This window comes from Piliocolobus tephrosceles, chromosome 4 (genome assembly GCF_002776525.5).
Source record: "Piliocolobus tephrosceles isolate RC106 chromosome 4, ASM277652v3, whole genome shotgun sequence".
Lineage (NCBI taxonomy): Eukaryota > Metazoa > Chordata > Mammalia > Primates > Cercopithecidae > Piliocolobus > Piliocolobus tephrosceles.
The window spans coordinates 115,994,500-116,010,765 of record NC_045437.1 but is presented as its reverse complement, the minus strand read 5'-3'; the positions used below and the strand labels follow the sequence as shown (position 1 = coordinate 116,010,765).

General features: G+C 45.0%; 1 pseudogene; it reads left to right on the top strand.

Annotated features, from left to right (window-relative positions):
- Positions 1-12,535: 12,535 nt before the first annotated feature.
- On the top strand, positions 12,536-13,713 carry LOC111547125 (annotated as a pseudogene).
- The last annotated feature ends 2,553 nt before the right edge of the window (positions 13,714-16,266 follow it).

Here is a 16,266-nt window from a genome sequence, read left to right as displayed (position 1 = left end):
GATACTGTTACTTTTAGAGACCCTGGAGCATAATAGGTGTGATGCCAGGTGTCTGCAAGTGGCGATAATGTATTCGAGGTTACACAGCTGGCAGAAGCAGAACTCATAACAATAACACCCATGACAAGGACAATGACGATGATGAAACAATAACAGTTAGCACCTATTTAGCACTGGCTCTGTGTCAGGCATGTTGCCAAGAGCTCTTGCTTGCATACTCTCATTGAATCTTCCTGAAAACCCCATTATTATTCTACAGATAAGAAAAAAATTATCAGAGAGGCAAAGTAACTTGTCCAAAGTCACACAGCAGGCAGATAGAAGCAGAGGCTAATTCCATAGCCTGTGCTGGCAACCACTGAGCTGTTCTGTCTTGGACCTAGACTTCCCGCTAGTGTCATTCTTGGGCCATATAATAATGATGATTTAGAACAACCACAGTCTCCGTTTGTGTCTAGTCCTGCTGAAGTCTTACCAGGGCCAGTTCCATAATTTGCAAGACCCAGTTAAAAATAAAAATACAGGGCCCTTGTTCAAAAATCTTGGGAAAAGCTTATTTTCTTTCTTCCACCATCTCTTTTGACCTGTCACGGTGTTTTTAGTTTGTTTTTTAATGCCACATTCACTTGGGCATGGGGATACTCATTAAGTGAGTAAAGCCCCTACAGATACCAGGACCATGTCTCCACTACCCCAACCTTCCCTGCTTCTGTGCCCAGGCTCCTTCCAGAGTCAGAGGATGGCAATGGTCACTGGGTGGAGACAGAGAAGTGGACAGTTAAGGAACCATCCCAGGTAGGCAAGGAGGCAGCAGGAGGTGGGACCAGGAGGGAGAAGAGGTTTCAAGTTTCCAAGTCTTCCTTGTCCCATCAGACTTCACTTACAAAACACAAATTCAAAGACAAAGCTACTGAAAGTTGCAGGACAATGACCATGAGCATTAAACTCCAAGTGTGGGGCCCAATTGAGTACCAGCTACACTGATTACACACCCATGTGTTTCTTCAGTAGTAAAATAGGAAATGAGGCTTCTCCAATTCTCTTCCCTCCCAGCACACAGGATTTTAATTCTGATGAAGTCCTGTTCTATTTTTGGAAGTGTGATTCTGGTCTGATTCCATCACCTTCAGAAGCCCTTTATCATGGGAATGTTTCCAGCCTGGGATCCAGAGAGACTTACCTAATCCCATGGCTGGGAGCCACACAAGGCCAGGATGTGAAAGGGAAGTCAAAGCCCTTTGCCTCCAATTAACTAGTAACTAAGACTGATTCATCTGCTTGCGAGGAAAAGAGTCCCACAAAACTCAGCTAAGGAGACTCACCTTCCTAAAAAAGCCAGGGACAGGGGATCTGGCACATGTCTGGAGTCATCCCATAAGCAGAAGGTAGAGGGCTGGCTCCATTTTTAATTCCAGAAGGCCTGGAGTGATGGGAAAGGCTCTAGACCTAGTGAGTGGCCCAGAGTAGTTGTATGAAAACTGTCTCTTCACTTCCCCTCATAGAGCCTTCAGTTTTTCCTTAAAACTTGGGGTGATAATGTAATAATTCACACAACAAGGCTTCCTGTGACACTGTGAAAGGGAGATTATTTGAAAGCTGTTACTCATGCATAAAAATTGGTTATTACCACTACTCTTCTTCATGTAGCAAAGACTGATCGGGCACTCGTTGCTGGACCCAGGGCAGTGCCAAGCATGGGAGTGAACACTAGAGGCTTCTGGGGAGACACAAAAAGAGCATGGGCTTTGGAGGCTGGAGGCTGTCTATACCTACACCATTCCACCCTCCCCTACCACATGTGCCCCTGACCAGCCCGCCTGTTAACCACCGGTGACTTGATGGGATGAACACAATTGGGCTTGCAGATGCCACTTTATTCCTCCACTCAAGCAAAAAGCAAGAATGTTCTCACAAAGGACATGTTTGATTCTTCCAACTTGGTTCTCGAAGGCAGAGCAGGGAGGTGAACAGAGGTGGATGTTCACCATTACAACATGGTATGTCCTTTCCTCACATTCTGTGACAGTTAACTTGACATATGTCTGTCCCCTCATTAAGCTGTCAGCTCTGGGGTCCAAGACACTGATGTGAATTATCTTGTATCACCTCCACATTGCCAATCCTGATCTCCTTTCTTCTTTCCTCTCATTCACTCATTCATAAAATCAATTAACAATGTGTAAGTGAGCCTGGCTCTGGGTACTAGGGAAGCTCACTGAGTGATAATGATGATTATACGATGAAAAAGGAGGAGGAGAAGAAGTTGGATAAGGAAAAGGAGGAAGATGAGAAGGAAGAGGAAGAGGAGGACAGGAAGAATCACTAACATTTATTGACTACTTTATGCCAACCATTTGGCACATATTTTCTCAGTTAATTCTCCTGGGGCTCTGTGACATGCATATTATTATTTTCATTTTACAGATGAGAAAACTGAGGCTCAGAGAGACCAAGTTTCCATAATAAATACCATCTGAGCTGAGATCCAAAGACAGGTGTGTCTGTTTCTAAAGCGGTACCCTCTTACCCTCTTTACCATCAGACTCTGGAGACAGCAATAAATAATGACGGTGGCAGTATGTGGAAAATGCAATGCCTGGTATCCAGTAGGTGCTCAATAAATGCTTCTTTAAATTGGGTTGTGTAGGTTTAAATACTGGCATTCCAAGATTTTTAGACCCATGGGGACCAAGCTAGATCCTTTCCAACTTCCCTCTGTGAGACTAGGCCTTGAGGGGGACAAGGGAGGATGGGCCTTGAAGCCCCCAGACCTAGCCAGGAGGCAGCTCTCACTCCTCCCACCCGGACAGAGTACCCTTTGTTTATTGTGCCTCTGCATCCTACCCAGTAATTAGCATTGGCAGCTTCATATTGAGCTTTTGTTTTCATAATTCATTTGCCTGCGATGACATAATAAAGGGAATATTGATTCAATCCCAACTCCTCTTGGCCAGAAGCCCACATCAACCAATAAAAAAGAATTGCTAATTGCAGAGTGCGCTTGCCCAGCTGAGGCATTGGAGCAGGGCATTTTGATAGCGGCTGGAGGGCAGGCAGCTCAACCTCTAAACCCCCCTGGTCTGGGCACCAAGTCCTGTCCTGGGCACGGGGCACCATCCTCCAGTAAGACCAAACTCAGCTTCTCTACAGCACCAGGAAGAAGGCAAGTTGGGCCATTAGGGCGTGGCCCAGGAAGGAAAATCCTCCACCATCCTGTTGACAGATGTGGTATCAAATGAATTGTTCTCTGCTTAGACACGACTTTGATATTTATTGGTTCAAATTGCTCGGCTGACTCAGTCTTTCGTAAGTCTCCCTGGTCCATTTTAATCTTGACGTTTTGGGAAGCCACACTGATGTGGGTAATGACTGGGTTTACCTGGGATCAAAATGAAAAGGGAGAAGGGGGGTCTGGAATAATTACAGTGGGGCAATGTATATTTTTGTGTAATCTAGAAAGGCGATTTATGAGGCCGATAAAAATGATAATGTGTTCTGCGTGGAGCCAGCATGGATTAGCTGCAACAGAGCTTTCTTTGCAGGAAATGAAGGGGGTGGTGGCTGCTGTTTACTAGACAAATAGTTGTTCTGAATCTCATTTTTTTTTTTCACTTCTCTTCTGAAATTACTGAGATAAGGCACATTGGAATATAGATTGTGGTCCTCCTTCGGTTACTGTGAATTAGAATTTGTTTCCGGAGTGCAGGGAGGTAGGAGTGGGATTTGTGTAATTAAGAGCAGAAAAATGATGGGGAGGGATGGGAATCCCCCAACCCCCATTCCCGCTCTATCTTTAGAATCGAAGCATGGCCCCTGCTGATTTTGTTAAGATTGGCTGGAATGAGGATTCCTGGTTCCAGGAGAAAGCTTACATAACTTCCTGGGCGGTCTCTTCCTGACCAATGCCCATTTTGCTGACCCAACTGTAAATGAATCAGAGACATTTCACTTCCATTCCTCTGAATTTGTAGTTCATAATCTCATGGGAAAATAGTAGTAAAAAAAGCTCCCAAGAATTTGCTCAACTCAAGATGGAAAGAAAATTGTCATAGAGGTTTAGTTTTACTCAATGTCTTCACCCCGCTTCAAAGTGTTCCTTACCTCCTCATCTCCAGGAGGGCCCACCAAACAACAGACCCTCCCTGGACCCACTCTGCACCAGGTGGGACACAGTGACCATGGAGGCAGCACCTGCAAGACTCATGCAAAGCCACCTCCACCATGCACCATGCACTTGCCTCAGCCAGCAGATGCGTTCATCTGGGCTCAGTCAGTTTCCACGCTGGCCCTAACAGTGATGCCTTGGGCTCTACTGGTGTCCAGTCTCTCTGACCCACCACTTTCCCTGCTTTGAACCTCTGACCTTGATTAAGGAACGTTCATTTTCCTAAGCGGTGGCCCTCATTCCTCCCAGACTTTGGAGGGAATTTAAACGGGGGGAAGAAATGATTTATCTAAAGGTGTTTAAAGGGTCTCCTTCTGAAAACTCAGGGCTGGTGTGGACTCAGCAACCACTGCTTATCCTCCCGTCCACCTTGACAGAGAGATTGCTGTCCTTCTTCCTCATGAGACCAAATGTCGTCCCAGAAAACTTGACAGAACATAGACTTGTCACCCCATCAGAGTTGGCCCTTGGGCAAAACCCTCTCCCTCTCCTTGCCAGAAGTCATGAGGTTCATGAAAGCACCTGAGCACATGTCCCTGGTACCGGTACCTGGTGCCTGATACCTGATATCTGCCTCTAGGGTGATGTTAGATACTTGGCACCTTTGATCCACCCAACTTTCACAGCACCCCCAAGGTTAAAAATTTGTTCTGTTTTATAGGTGAGGAAAGTGAGGCACAGAGAGATAAAATCACTTGCTCAAGTTCACACAGGTAGTAAATAGTGGCACTGGGATTCATGTGCAAGTCTAATGTTGCTTTAAGTTCACAGATACCAAGTCTTCCTCCCCCAAGGTGTTAGATGGGCTTGTGTCAGAGTGGGGTGCTGTGGGATGATCATGGAAAGAATAGGAAGAAAGTTTTTAAAATGATCTCATTGACCTACTAAAACACTCACATGACAAACCTGGAAGTCATCCAGGTACAAGGAGTCTTAGAAGTCACCTGGCTGGGGAGAGAAGCAGTGAAATTGGAAGCCACCTCCACTGACTCAATCAACACGGTTCTTAGTCTTTCCCCTTATGTGAAGTTTTTATGGGTTCCCACTAGCTTGCTGGTGGGATTATGGTATTGCATGGACAGAGGTACATTAGATCTGAGGCACAGCCCATCTCTTCTCGCCAAGGGGAAAATGAAGGACCATGGATGTATTCATGTTTATGGTCATAAAAAGGCAACAAACTATTTTTAAAAATCATAAAATTTTCTCCAGCAACAAGGAAAGTATTATGGACATGTAGACTTTCTAGAAAATGAAATGCAAAAGGTCTTGTTCCCTTTAGGGCCAAAAATTATTTATCTTTGTATTACTTACTGTAATGTTGTAATAAAGTTATTATAACAGTAGAAATATCTATGCATGAGATAATGCATCTTAATGCCCTGAGCCCTGAGCCTGCCATCGTGTGAATGCTCCTTAAGGATTACGTTCATTCACTGAATGAACGTTGCTTTGTGTTTACTACCTGCCAGGCCCAGTGCTAGGCTCTGGGGGATACAGTCACAGGATGCAGTCCTTGTCCTGAGGGAGGGAAGGGGGAGTGTTGGAGGCAAACAGAAGCACATGCACAAGGTCTAAAGCAACTGAGGCCAGGCCTCTCACACAGCAAGAGGGAAGCTGGGGTGCAGAGGGGGTCAGTAAGGGCCAGGTGGGCAAGGGAGGCAGGTCCAGATAGGACAGCCTTTCCAGAAGGCCACAAAGGCTTCTGAAGAAGGTGATGTGATTAGACCCTTTTAGCTGAAATGGAGAAATTGAATTGGAAAGGGACAAAAGTGGAAGTAGAAAAAGAACAGAAAGAGGCTGTTGCAAGAATCCAGATAAGAACAATGGTGGCTGGGTGCGGTGGCTCACGCCTGTAATCCCACCACCTTGGCGGGCCAAGGCAGGTGGATCATCTGAGGTCAGGAGTTTGAGACCAACCTGACCAACATGGTGAAACCCCATATCTACTAAAAGTACAAAAATTAGTTGAGCTTGGTGGTGGTTGCCTATAATCCCAGCTACTCGGGGGGCTGAGGTAGGAGAATCTCTTGAACCCGAGAGGCAGAGGTTGCAGTGAGCCAAGATCATGCCATTGCACTCCAGCCTGGGTGACAGTGCAAGACTCTGTCAAAAAAAAAAAAGAAAAAAAAAAAAAGAACAATGGTGGCTGGACCTAAGGCGGGGCAATGAAGGGGAGCTCATCACTACTATAATAACACCTTAGAGCTACACACTCCTGTTCAGTTCACACTGTGCTTTCAGACACATTATCTTATCTAATTTGTGTGACCTCTATAAAAAAAGAACTATTATGCCTCATTTGCTAATAAGGAAGTTGAAGCTTATGAAAGTTAAGGGACAGGCCCAGGGCTCACAGCTGAGCCAGGCTTCAAATCCACATCATTTTATTCCAGTTTTAAGCTCATACAACTGAGACTCAAGTTGCTGCTATGATAAAGTGGTACCACCTTGAATGTTATGTTTTCTGGAGGGAAAAAGAGATCTTGGGCAAGTGACTTTATCAGCTTTTCCACTCCTTGCCTATGTTCTTTTGCTGGTTATTGCAATTCCTTGAGGTCTTATTTTTCCCCCTTTTATTTTATTTTTTATTTCCATGGGTTATTGGGGAACCGGTGGTATTGGTTACATGCATAAGTTCTTTAGTGGTGATATGTGAACTTTTGGTGTACCCATCACCCAGGTAGTATACACTGCGCCTTATTTGTGGTCTTTTATCCCTCTCTCCCTTTCCACCCTTTCCCCCTGAGTCCCCAGACTCCACTGTGCTATTCTTAAGCCTTTGCATCCTCATAGCTTAGTTCCCATTTATGAATGAGAACATATGATGTTTGGTTTTCTATTCTTGAGTTACTTCACTTAGAATTTGTCTCTAATTTGCAGAAAAGGAAAACCAAGAGCTTGGAGAGATTAGGTGGCTGGCCCAAGATCACACATAGCAGGGAAGAGTCAAACCTTAGGGTCAGATCTTTTGACTCGTGTTCAATTCTCCATCTTTATATGATTCTAGGAATCAAGAATTTGATAACAAAAAAAGCAAATACATGCTTCCAGTATAATCAATCTGTCACAGGTCACAGAGATTACAAGTGTACATCTACCTAACACTCATTTATCATCTACCTACTATGTGCCAAACACTGAGTTAGGTGCCAAGACAAAAAAAAAAAAAAAAAAAAAGCTTCATCTGATCATCCATTACCTCATTAACTGAGAAACATTGATTACATGTTGCTTGCAGGCCAGGTTTACCATTTGCTCACCTTGCCAGAATGTCATTCAAATTAACTCTAGAAAAGGGTAGGAGTTGGCCAGGTGGAGGAGCATCCCAGATAAAAGGTGAAGCACAAGCAAAGGCATGCTGTGAAAGGGGTGTGATGGTGTCCTTGGGTATCAGGGAGCAGTGCAAAATGCATCTGGAGGGCCAGAAACTGGCTCCCGTTGGGAAGAGTTGGTCCATGAGGCAAGGAAAATTGACCTGGGTTCCTTTGCCTCTATCCAGTAGTGAGACTGTTTCCTCTCTCTGCCTTTCCTTTCTCTGCCATATGCCATGACCCCCAAAACCAAATGACTGTAGGCTGGTAACCTTAAAAAGTGAAGCAGGGAGCTGGGGGTGGGATAGACTGGGAAGGGTCCTGAAGAAATTTCCTGGTGTATATTTCCAGAAAACCAATAACCAATGATGCAACAACAGTTACATTAAATGCCTACTGTATGTCAGACACTGTGCTAAGCTAGTATTATCACATTTAAGGTTCACTTTAGCCTACTGATGTAGGCTCCATTTTTAGCTCCATTTTACAGATGAAAAAAGAGGCACCAAGAGGTGAGATGCCTGCCCAAGGCCTCACTGCCGGAGGGAGTTGGTACCAGGACCAGAAGACAGTCTGATCACAAAACATGTGCTCCAAATCAGCTTTGCTTTGTGGCAGAAGTAACACACTGGAGTCCCCCTGCAAATATTTCTCTTGGTCATTGGCATAAATTGATTCTTGACATTTAAACATCAGAAGACGTCATGTAAAAATGAGAATATCTGGCAACACAAAACCTGCAATCACATGCCAATAACAATTAGAGCCAAGTAGGAGAGACCTTTGCCCCCGAGTTCACTGCAGCCCCCACTACTCCCTATTGTCTTAGCACTAGATTCCTAATTCACAGTTCTCCCCAGCATTATGAAAAAAGTTGAGCATACAGAAAAGTTGAAAGAATTGTACAGTGAACACTAAATACCTAGATTCTACCATTAACATTTTACTCTACTTGTTTTATTACTTACCTGCTTATCTTTCCATCTCTCCATTCACTCATGTTCTTTTTGATGCATTTCAAAGTCATTAACACCAGTATACTTTGCCTCTCAACACTTCTGCATGCATATGTCCATCTGTGTCATTCATCAGAGCTCAACATTTGCTTAGTTTCTTTTCTTGAGATGAGTTTATACATAGTGAATTGCACAATCTTAAGTGTTACCATCCTATGAGTGTTGATGAATGCAAACACTGCTAAGCCCAGACCCTTCCATGATATAGAACATTTGCCTCCCCCAGAAGTTTCTTCATGGCCCTTCCTGCTCCATCCCACTCCCACCCGGAGCTCCCTTGGCCTGCCTAGCATAAGCAGAGGCATCCTGCCCTTCTCTAAATGCCCCCACTGCTGGGCTACCTGGAGAGAGAACACAGGTTACAGAGAGTGTGATGCAACAGCCAGTGTGTGGGGGGTTGCTGGGGGATCCTTGAGCAAGGAGGGAAGGCAGCTCTGCACCCCCACCCAGACATCCACTGGAAATCTAGCTGAATGACCATCAAGTCATGTGTGAGCCATGGGAGGCCTCTGAGCGGGGCTCTCCTCCCTTCAGAATATAAGAATTTCTACAATTTCCCTCAACAGACATTTCTAATCTTCTTGGCTTTTTTCAGCGCCTTCTTTTAGTCATGCAGGTTTGATTCAAATGTTTTGAGTGGTACCACTCATTTGCCCCAAGCACATGCTTTAACCCAGCCCACCTGGATGCAGCATCCTCTCATTGCCCTTTGAGCCACTGAACATTTTCTATGTGTGGAAGAAGGGTCCCAGATGCTGGCTCACCACCATCATGCCCATGCTCAGCCCTGGGAGGCCTGGCTGAGCCCTATGGTGTTAAGCCTTATCCCGGCTGGGGACGGGAGATGAGCGGTGTTCCCACATGTCACCAGGGAGCTCAGAGCAAGGCCAGAGAAACCAGGGAGCATCTGAACCACACTCTGGGCTATTGGGACAGCAGCTTCTGATGTCTCAAGTCCATGGACATTTCTCTGTGCAAGATACTGGCCAAAGACAGGTTCACAGGTATCAGAAATGGAGACACAAAAAAAATGATGAGGTGCCTCAGGAGCCTTAAGGTATTCCCCCTCCCCATCTCCAACATCTTCCCCAAGCCATCCTTGATAAAAAGAAAATCCAAGTAAAATCAGCATGCGTACATAATAAGTATAAGACAATTCCTCCAACCCCTACTCCCATTCAGCTGCTCATTTCTAAAACCCTCCTAGAAAGAAATTCTAGAGTCACCTCCATGAAAGATCCTTGCTGGTTTTTGAGACCAGAGTATGAAAATTCCCCAAAACCAAATACTTCAGATTGGGCAGACAATATTAATGATGGAAGCTGATGGGTTCTTACTATAGTGAATTTTATATTCTATAAGTTGTCATCTATATAGATGCTTGCTTCATTCATTCATTTCTACATGTTAAACACACAGGAATGCTCTTTGCTTAAAACAATGCCCCTGAGATTTGTCTTTAAGTATACAACTGTCTGGGTCTAGGTTTTGTCGTCCTCTTTTGATAGGCAGTAGATACAAGAAATATTTCATTTCCCTCTTAGTTATAACACAAGTGTGATACCTCATGACAGAGGACAAGTGGTGGTGGCACAGCTTAGTGAAAGCCACTACAGAGTGGTGAGAAGTGCAGTGAACCAGAGCTTGTGTGTCTGTCCAGGGAAGCAGCTGCTACCCACACCCAGATGGCTGCCACCGCTGGAGTATTCAGTCCAGTAGTGCTACATCTTCTTCTGTTTATTTTTCCCACAAGAGAAACCAGAAGTAAAGATAGTTTATGGGCCAGGCATGTTGGCTCATGCCTGTAATCCCAGCACTTTGGGAGGCTGAGGCAGGTGGATTGCTTGAACTCAGGAGTTTGGGACCAAACATGGCAAAACCCTGTCTCTACTAAAAATACCAAAAATTATCCAGACATAGTGGTGTGTGCACCTGTGATCCCAGCTACTTGGGAGTCTGAGCTGGAAGGACTGCTTGAGCCTGGGAGGTGGAGGTTGCAGTGAGCCGAGATCATACCACTGCACTCCAGGCTGAGCAAGAGAGCAAGACCCTGTCTCAAAAAAAAAAAAAAAAAAAAAAAAAAAAGGTCAAATCTTCTTGTTTTTAAATTTGTCAACTATTTTAAATTAAAATTAAAAAAAAAAAAACACTATGAAGCTAAAATAAACAATGTCTGCAGGCCACATCTAGCCTGTGGGCCACCACTGTAGTTCATTTTGTAACACTTGACAGAATTTTTAACTACAGATTCACTGGATTGTTGACTTGCTTACCTAGCACCCCGTTTGATTTTAAGGAGCCACAACTCCCAGTTTTAATCCTTTCTCTGCCATCACTCATGGGAGAGGGAGGTCTTGATTAACTCCTTATGCCTGTCAAGGCCTTAGGGTTCCCATTTGTAAGGGGGAAAAAAACAAGATTAGGTTAGTCTGACTTTTCCAAACTTTCCTAATCAAAAGAATCACTGAGTCACACAGAAAAGGGATTACAAATTGCTCTTAAATATGTGAAAAAATGCTCAGCCTCATCGTCATGAGGAAATGCACATTAGCTTAGTGGAGATAGCTAAAAGTTGATAACGTGGAGGGTGTGAGAGCAGCGGTGCATCTCATCTGTTGCTGTGGAATGGGCATGGTTCCCTCCTCTCAGAGGCAATGTGGCAATACCACTCAAAACAACAAAGGCACAGGCTTTTGACCCAGTCAGGCCACTTCTAGGAATGTTTCTTAATCATGTACACATGTGAAGTGATGTAGGCACAAAACTGCTTCTTTCAGCATTGTTTGCATTGGCAGAGGATCAGAAACAACCTAAATGTCCATCAACAGGGGGTTGATTAAATAAACTATTGTTCATCTATATAATAGATTACTACACAGCCACTAAAAAAATGTGAAGAGGGTAAATCTCTTGTATTCTTGTATTCTTGCCACAAACATGAAATGAAATGAAATAGAATACAATAAAATAAAAAAGAGAGTACTGTATCTAGTGGTGTGCTGGTAAATGTTTAACATCCAGTTCTCTGATTGGAGAGGCTGGATTGGGGTTAACTCTGACTGCAGCATTTGCTTGTGGTTTTAATACTTCCACCATACTCAACTTCAAGCAACCAACATGAGGTCACTGAACTTGGACTTGAGAAAAGATTCATCTCTGTTGACTCTAGCCCATCACTGCCTTTATTAACTGATATGAAAATATCTCCAAGATGTATTGAATGAAAGAAAAGGCAAAACACAGAACAGCATGCATAGTAGGTATTATTTACATAAAAAAGAGAAGGGGATTAAAAATATATACATATACACATACTGGCCTGTGTATCACAGATTTTGCTGGAAGAATACACACACACACACACACACACACACACAAGTACACACACAGAGAGTCACTAATTTTGTGATTAGGGATGGGAACCAAGAGGCTGGGAGCATGGGGGCAAAGTGGATGGAAATGCTTTATTATTACCCATGTACACTCTGTCAAAGATCTACGATATGAATGTCTCACATCTAAAAGATTGTTAAGACTGCCATGGATCACCTGGAAGATTTATTGAGTGCTAATTCCATGGCCTCTCCCAGGAGATTTTAACCTGCCATCCTTGGTGTAATGCTGGAAAAATCAGTTTTTAACAAGCTTCTCATATAAGTCTTAAAATTAGGCAAATTTGGGTGGCACTGTCTAGCCCAACCTTTCTGTTTGATGAAAAATGTAGTAAGTGTGGGCATTTTCCATGACCCACAGAGGGGAAGGACCTGACCTCTGGGCACTGGGGGAGTCAGGGCTGAAGCCAGGGCTGATACTCAGCCTCAGCCCCTCGCCTGGGCCATGCTGTCCGGGGCTGGAGCCTGGGCGTGATCTTAGATGCAGCACTGAGACCCAGAAAGGGATGTGTCTGGGCTCACACAGCCACAGCTCAGGAAAATTCTACGCAATATACATCCACAAGAACAATCCACAGGAGCGCTCTGCTCCTCCCGTTCAACAGACAGACACATTTCATGCATCGCCAGCCACATCCCTGAGACACCATGGTGAAGGCGAAGGCCGGAGTCAATGGATCTGGTCGTATTGAACACCTGGTCACCAAGGCTCCTTTTAACTCTGGTAAAGTGGATATTGTCACCATCAGTGACCCCTTCATTGACCTCAACTACATGGTCTATATGTTCCAGTATGATTCCACCCATGGCAAATTCCGTGGCACCATCAAAACTGAGAACGGGAAGCTTGTCATCAGTGGACATCCCATCACCATCTTCCAGGAGCGAGATCCCTCCAAAATCAAATGGGGCAATGCTGGCACTCAGTACATTGTGGAGTCCACTGGTGTCTTCACCACCATGGAGAAGGTTGGAGCTCACTTGCAGGGAGGAGCCAAAAGGGTCATCATTTCTGCCCCCTCTGCTAACGCCCCCAAGTTTATGATGGAAGTGAACCATAAGACGTATGACAACAGCCTCAAGATCGTCAGCAATGCCTCCCGCACCACCAACTGCTTAGTGCCCCTGGCCAAGGTCATCCATGACAACTTTGGTATCATGGAAGGACTCATGACCACAGTCCACGCTATCACTGCCACCCAGAAGATGGTAGATGGCCCCTACGGCGTAATGGCCGTGGGGCTCTCCAGAACATCATCCCTGCCTCTGCTGGCATTGCCAAGGCTGTGGGCAAGGTCATCCCTGAGCTGAATGGGACGTTCACCGGCATGGGATTCCATGTCCCCACTGCTAATGTGTCGGTCATGGACCTGACCTGCCGTCTGGAGCCTGCCACATACAATGACATCAAGAAGGTGGCGAAGTGGGTGTCAGAGTGCCCCCTCAAGGGCATCCTGGGCTACACTGAGCACCAGGTTGTCTCCTCCGACTTCAACAGCAACCCCCACTCTTCCACCTTCGATGCTGGGGCTGGTATTGCCCTCAACAGCCACTTTGTCAAGCTCATTTCCTGGTATGACAATGAATTTGGCTACAGCAACAGGGTGGTGAACTTCATGGCCCACATGGCCTCCAAGGAGTTAAGACCCCCTGACCACCAGCCCCAGCGAGAGCACGAGAGGAAGAGAGAGACTCTCACTGCTGGGGAGTCCCTGGCACACTCAGTCCCCACCACAGTCAGAATCTCCCCTCCTCACAGTTTCCACACAGGACCCCTGAAGAGGGAGGGACCTAGGGTGCCCCATCTTGTCATGCACCATCAGTAAAGTCCCCTGTACTCAGTCAAAAAAAAACCCAAAACAAAACAAACAAACGAACAAAAAACAATCCACAGGTCTCCAATCTACATCCTGAGCAACTGGACTCAAACTCACTAGTCAGTGTCAATCAAGGCTTTATCCTCAGAGGATGAGAGGACAACACTGCCCCAGCACCCTGGCAATCCCTTCAGATGAATGACCTGGGACAGGGCAGAAGACCCTTTTGTGTTAGCTCTGGCATGTAAAGTATCGTCTCTTACCTTCCCGGCATTGATCACCAGCTACTGTTTCATAAAGATGAGAGGTGGGATGAGGAGGGGACAGAGAAAAGAAAGAAAGAAAGAAAAGCCATTTCTTCCCAAGTGCTTTGCCATTGATATCTGATATGCTTGGCTGCCATTCAGTCCCTCGGTGTCTCCTGTGTCGCTGTACCTGCCTTTTGCACACATAATTAACTGTGTGTTTTCAAAAATGGCAAATCACTCCTCCATATAAAATAACAAACTCAGTCCAGAGACAAATTGAATCAAGTTCTCTGGGTATTTTTTTTTTTTCACTTCAATTAACACGAAGACTGGCATATATCAGAGGTGCAAATCTCCTAGCGTTATGTGACCACAAGCAGGGATGCAGCAGAATGTACACCCCGAATTATGTCTTTAAGTGCTCATTGGAGACACTTGTAATCATGTTTTATTACTGGTCTCCTCCCCAGCATAATGAACTTTGATGAAATAATGAAACAGCCCTGGCGCCTGAGCAGTCAGGCTGGCGGCCTTGCCAGCTAAGACCTCCCGTGAGTACAATAGCCTGAGCGGGGCGCCCGGCTCCAGTGGCAGCGGGGCGGAAAACCTGGCTCCCCGCCCTCAGCTCCCCACCTCCTGGCTGCTGGGCCTGCCCCCCTGAGTCACAAAAATGCCACGGCCAATTGGAAATGGGGAGCAGGCCAGGAAAGCCGGGGCTCACAGAGTCTCAGAATGGAAGTACTGGACAGGAGATAGGTGAAGGACATCTCTTCCACCCCACCTTGTCAAGATGGGGAAACTGAGTCCCAGAGAGGGAAAATATTCTCACCGAGGCCACACAGTGGCAGAGAAGGGACTCAAAGAGGGGACTCGAAAGATCTCTCCAAATCCTAGGTCTTTCTTTAGTCTCTACAGGATTGTCTTAACCAGTGTCTCCCAGCCCCAAAGCAGCTTTGAGAAATCTCAGATTCCATGGGCCCCCCCGGGAAATACTAATTCAGTAGGCCTATTGGCAAAGCCAGGCGTCTGTGCTTCCCAAGCAGTTCTGAACATCAGCAGATGTGGTTGAGAAGTTGAGATTGACAGGAAGTTTAAAGTCCTCCTGGATGAAGATTGCTATTTCTCCTTGCAACTCAAAGTAGGGGCACGGCCTAACAGCACTGGCATCTCCAAGAGGTCCTCAATTGGAATCTGCGTTGAGCATGATCTCCAGTTTGAGGAGCGCCTCTGTATCCCCTCAGTGCATCCCAGAGGGTCGCCTGAGGATCTGACTCCATCATGAGAGATAACCAACACCTCTCTGCAGAGAGCTTGGGCAATAACACCGCTTGCCATGAGCCCAGCTGCTCATGCCCCACAAAGAGCCTATATTATCCCCATTTTGCAGTTGAAGGAACCAGGGCTCAAGAACTGACTCCAAACTTAAAATCCAAGGCCTTCTACAGCTTTCTTTTTTTTTTTCCCTCCTAAGCCCCTTCCCTGTTGTATATGTGTAGATAGGAGAAGGTAACACATGTAAAATCCCGCCTACAAGTTGTATTTTCTAGCGGGATTTGTCTAGATGTCTTTTGAGGAAAATCCCAAGCTTCTCGGGTATCGTGATTGAATAAATTTATTATTTTAAAAGCTCAAATAGAAGGTTGGATGCAGTGGCTCACACATGTAATCCCAGCACTTTGGGAGTCCAAGTTGGGGAGATGGCTTGAGTCTAGGAGTTTGAGACCCTATCTCAAAAGAAAAAGCACAAAAGGTAGATGAAAGTGTTTAAACCTCCTTGGGAAAGAAACTATTTATTTGTGTTCATTTGTCTATAAGTTATTTTTAAATGCCTTATAAGTAGTGTGATGCCTATAGATGTGTTAAATTTTTATTTTATAAATAACTGTATTGAGGCACATTTTACACATCATTCACTCGTTTCAAGTGCACAATTCAATGACATTTTAGTAAATCTACAAAGTTGCATACCATCACAGTAAATCAATTTGGGAACATTTTCATCACCCCAATAATATCCCTCATGCATATTCACTATAATCCCTCACCCCCATCCCAGGTAATGCTAATTTTCTTTCTATCTCTATAGATTTAATTTTTCTGGACATCCCATCTGAATGGAGTGGTCTCTTATGTCTGGCCTCTTTCACTGAAGAGTGTTGTTTTCGAGGTTCATCCATGTGGTTGCTTATATCTGTGATTCATTCCTTTTTATTCCTGTATAGTATTCCATTGTATGGATATACCATATTTTGTCTATCCATTATATGTGAATTAATTTTATCTATACGCAGAAGTTAAAATTCAAAGGACTTTT